Source organism: Cyprinodon variegatus, unplaced genomic scaffold, assembly GCF_000732505.1.
Source record: "Cyprinodon variegatus isolate N-32 unplaced genomic scaffold, C_variegatus-1.0 Scaffold764, whole genome shotgun sequence".
Lineage (NCBI taxonomy): Eukaryota > Metazoa > Chordata > Actinopteri > Cyprinodontiformes > Cyprinodontidae > Cyprinodon > Cyprinodon variegatus.
The window spans coordinates 334,073-338,883 of NW_015151217.1; the positions used below are offsets into that span (position 1 = coordinate 334,073).

The 4,811-nt window shown below is 40.1% G+C and overlaps 1 protein-coding gene across 1 annotated transcript in view; it reads left to right on the plus strand.

Annotated features, from left to right (window-relative positions):
• Positions 1–543: 543 nt before the first annotated feature.
• The window catches only part of LOC107098271 (phosphatase and actin regulator 4A-like), a 52,241-nt gene continuing 47,973 nt past the window's right edge, over positions 544–4,811 (plus strand). Inside the window, exon 1 of the mRNA XM_015395845.1 lies at positions 544–851. The gene's annotated coding sequence lies outside the window, so the exon portion shown is untranslated. The remainder of the gene's footprint in view (positions 852–4,811) is intronic.

Below are 4,811 nucleotides of genomic sequence, written 5' to 3' on the forward strand. Positions count from 1 at the left end.
CCTTGAACCCTTTAAGGGAGTTTTTCCTCTCCACTGTGGCTAAAAGCGTGCTTATTGTGAGGGATTGCCTTTGAGTCGATGCAATCAACTGGTTTTCCTTAGATAGAAAACTTTGAATAAATCGACTGAATGATCTGGTGAACTGGAAAGTGCCTTGAGATGATGTGTTATGAAGTGCGGCTATAGAAATAAATGATTAAAATTATTAAAAAATATTTGGAAAAAACATATTTTATTTTCTCATACTTCAGGTTATATTTCTGTATTGTATACTTTGTTAGGAATGGAATGACGGGGTTAACTTTATTTATGAGTCAGATCTTAAGTTGAAAAAAAACAAACAAACAAAAAAAAGTTTCAGTGGCTAAATTTTAACCAGCCCTAAACCATTTTAACCACTTTTATGAACGCAACTTCACCCGACAAAGGTCATTTCCTGCGTAGGTCTTGTCACGTGGTTATTGAGGTTTACCCTGCTCGTGCCCGCGGCGCGTACTCGAAGCTCAGGTGAAGGAGCTCTACCCCGGAGAAGTGCGCATGCGCAAACAGTCTAATCTTTCCCCGAAGGTTAACGTTCAGTACCTTTTGACAGCGCATTGTCGACAAACAACTTTCCTTGTCCTCCTTGGACAAATTGACGGACTATTTTATGAATTTCCTTACGCTGGACGTCTTCCTTACTCGCGTCAAAGTTAACTTTTTGACTTAATTTGGCTCGCGGATATTTTTTTGTGGAGCTAGTTCCGCCTTGTGCTAATGGACAGCAGTTAGAGGACTAACCAGGACACCGGGGGGACAAAAGGCGTCTCCTTTCGGAAGGGTCCATACCCACACTGGTGAAGCTAGAGACGGTGAGTGGATGTTGTTCACACACTTCATAGTGAGCAAGGGTGAGAAGCAGGGTGATGTGTACTTTAGCTGACAAAGCAGCAGCAGTGGAGCAGCAGCCACCTGTTGCTGATTTATTTAGCTTTAGCTGCCAGCGCTCATGGGATTATCTTCATATCTTTATTTTTCTATTAAGTCAAGCTGTATCATATTAAAACAGACAGAATTGTGAAGTTTAAAAGTGTACTCCAAACTATCTCCTCGATTGTTATTCCAAAATGTCTGGTGTTTGTAAGAGCGAAGCTGCGTAGTTGTTCCAGTTATCTAACCTGTTTCTCATGTTTAAATCAGTTTAAACTGAACTGAGCCTCTGAGGTCGATTTATTTTCACAATCTAAGCCCAGGATGATCAAACCCACTTATTTCAACATTATACACTGTTAAAGTGTCTCCAATTTGCAGCTCCTTGATAAGGACTATTGAAAATAAAGCTCATTTAGCAATTAATTGCTACATAAGAATATGAAATCTACTAACTGTGGGGATTTCCAGATTGTATTGATAAAGGCTGATATGGCTGTAAAAATGACTGAGGTTTAATTATAAGGAGGAAAAAGGAATACCTGCATTTTTTCCAGCCATTCCTGCACATTCCTTTGACAACGTCTTGTTCTGACAAGCACTGTTTTACCTTCTAAAAAAAACAGCAACACACCCGGTGGGACTGCAGAAAGATAAAAGGAGCTGCCTGTTATTGTGTTTGTTTCTAATTCACAGCACAGTAATCAGGTCAGTCATGTTTTGTTGTGTTTTGTTCGCTCACAGGTTTTACATTTGACAGAGATTGCTAGTCGGACTGCAGAAAGGATCAGTTGAGAGGGAGGATTGTTGGAATATGGTGCTGCTAAAGCTGTGTTGTTTTTCAGTAGGATATACTAAGACATTTCTTATTTTCATCACAAGAGCAAAAGCTTTGATGCAACAGTTTTATTTCTATGTCCCTTCTTTAAAATTTTTTAAAAATCCTTCCCCTTCTTAAAGGACCATTTAGAAATATCAGCCGTGCTGCTGCCACCAACACCTTTCTTTATAGATGTTGGAGATCAGCCTGGCTGTGTGTTTCCTGGACGGGCCGCCTTTTACAGCTGCTTTTTCTATCTCTGCTTCTGCCTCCTTGAACCCCAGTCGGCCTCAGCAGATGGCCGCTCACACTGAGCCTGGTTCTGCTGGAGGTTTCTTCCTGTTAAAAGGGAGTTTTTCCTCTCCACTGTCGCTATAAGCATGCTTAGTGTGAGGGATTGTATTTGAGTCAATGAATCAATGCAATCAACTGGTTTTCCTTAGATAGAAAACTTTGAATCTATCTGACTGGATGATCTGGTGAACTGGAAAGTAGGGCCCTATAAAATCAGTTTTATTTTTTCCCAAATTCCGTTAAATTTTTTCCCAAATGCCATTTTTTGTGGAAAGCCGCTTCGCCATTTTTTCAATGTTTTGATGGGGGAGGGGGAGGGGAAATGACGGAGCGAGAGGGGTTGTGTCACCCAGATTTGCATGCCCCGGTGTGCATCTCCCCCCGACGAACGTTCTTCTCCCACACAAAAACAGAATTCCGCGATTCCATCCGCGATTCCGTGATCACGGAAATTATAGGGCCCTAGTAAAGTGCCTTGAGATGACATGTGTTGTGAATTGGCGCTATATAAATAAATTGAATTGAATTGAATTCCCCCCATACCATCCCCGATGTAATTTTATTACTGAATGTGTAACATTTCTACTTTATGTTAACAGTAATGGCAATAATATTGCCCTTTTAACATTTGCTGGGCTCTGGCTCTTATGAGTAGCCTGAGCAAAATATGGTCTAAGAGCCCTACCATGACTATGAAGCTGATCCCAGTGGGACATTTGTCTTCTGCATTTGTCCCTAACTATGCAGGGGGAGTGATAGCCATGCCAGTCCAGGGACCTGACATGTAACAACCATACCATGCCATTTACTAGGCTATCTATGCTTCCAAAAAAGTAAAAAAACATTCCACTGGACTTTGTTTCCAAGTTTGAAGACGTTTCGCTTATCATCCATGCAGCTTTTTCAATTCAAAATGTCAGAATTAGCATTCAGTTAGAAGCTTTATATAGTAGCCCAAAACATTGTTTTAGCTTAGAAAACATGCAAATTTAACCAGAAGAAAAAAAAAAAGTTTTTGGGCGACTATAAACGACTTCGAAACTCTGCGCTAATTCTGACTTCAAAAATAAAGTTCAGTGGTTTTTTTTTCTTCCTTTTTTGGAATGACTATGACCTGGATGACTGAGAATCTTCACCAGCATGCCGTTATGTATGCTTATTATTATTCGCTTGCTTGCAAATGTTGCCACAGATCAACAATTAAAAAGACCTAGATCTGCTAAGTAGTTTTCGGTAATAGAGAATAACATAATTAATAAACTGGTTTTTTTTATTTGGCAAAGTAGTTGTCCAGTTAGTACTTTAGTGTTGTTTTAAATGTGGGAGTAATATTCAGATCTGGGTGCCTTCATCAGTAATTTGTTGACAGCAGCTCATTGAAATCCATGCAGTACTCTGTCATGCAAATTGCTGCTCAGCACCTCATTGCCAGCTCTGCAGAATGAGCTCAGCACAATGGATGATTGTGTTTCCTACAATTGTGAAGTGCATCGGCGGGGGGGGGGGTCAGATGATCAAACTAGGAATCCTCGAGAGTTCATCAAACCCCTGAGCCATCCATGCGGAAAAAATGGAGCATGGGTGGCTCATGACACAGAAGTGAAGTGGATTTTGTCTGTGTTTGGAATAAATGAGAGGCTGCTTCTCCTCTGGCAGAATTTTGTAGAAAAAAACCAAACTGATCAGAATATTGTGGAAGATTTGTAGGGACCACTTTTTGACAGACTCCTAACTTATTTCATTGTAGAAAAGAATGTCAAAACCTACAGGTGTTCTGTCAAACCAGCATACCCCATCAGACGAGCATACCTATAGTCAATACGCATGGGCAAGATGTCAGATATGAGTTTATCCCTTTAGTTTTGTGCTAAAATAGACTTTAAACTACCTCAACAGGCGTGTATCCCTTTAGTCATGTACAGAAAAACACGATTGGGGGTCAGATCAAAAAACATCAAAAAACTTTTTTGTGTTTTTTTTATGCTTCAAAAAACCCTGAAAAATAAGTCATTAAACTGCTTTTTTGTTGACTACACACCCATTGAGGTAGTTTAAAGTTTATTTTTTATACAAAACCATACGGATAAATCAAAGGGATAGACGGGTATTGACTATTGGTATGCTGGTCTGATCGGGTATTCTTATCAGACAGAACAACAGCAAAATATGTTCGCTGTTATCATTCGGGTGCCTGCAGTTTAGATTAAATACATGAAAAATGCCTTCCGCTAATGTTCGTGGGCGCAAACATTAGCGGAACCCAGAACAGGCGCCCAGGCCAGTGACAGCTGTTGAACAGGATTTCCAGGGACAGTGCAGCGCCTCTGAGCGAGGGTCTGAGCAGCTTCCACAGCAAAATAATATTTTAAAGCAGGATTAATTGACTGCAGAGATTAAGTTTTCAGGTGGATTTCTCACTGAAAAACATTAAAACTTTTTATCCACTGATCACAGCAAACATAGCAAAGACCTTAATGCGGACAAGCATCAAAAATGAAGCAACAGGAGCTTTTTTTGCTGCTATTTTTGCTGCTTCTAGCGCTTGCAGTCTGAACACATCATTAGTGCCTTCCTGTGATCTGTTTTAAAAGTCCTACTTTTACCTGAAGGATCTGTAGACATGTTTCAGCAGGTAGACAGTTCAGATTTTGTGCTTCTATTGATTTTTATCTTTTGTCATTGCGATGGAGATGGGATATAAAACTCCAAGTAGGGAAGTGGATCTGGTCGATTTGTTTCCTTTGTAAGAACTATTTAAAAGACAGGATTTATATTAGCCCTGAGACAA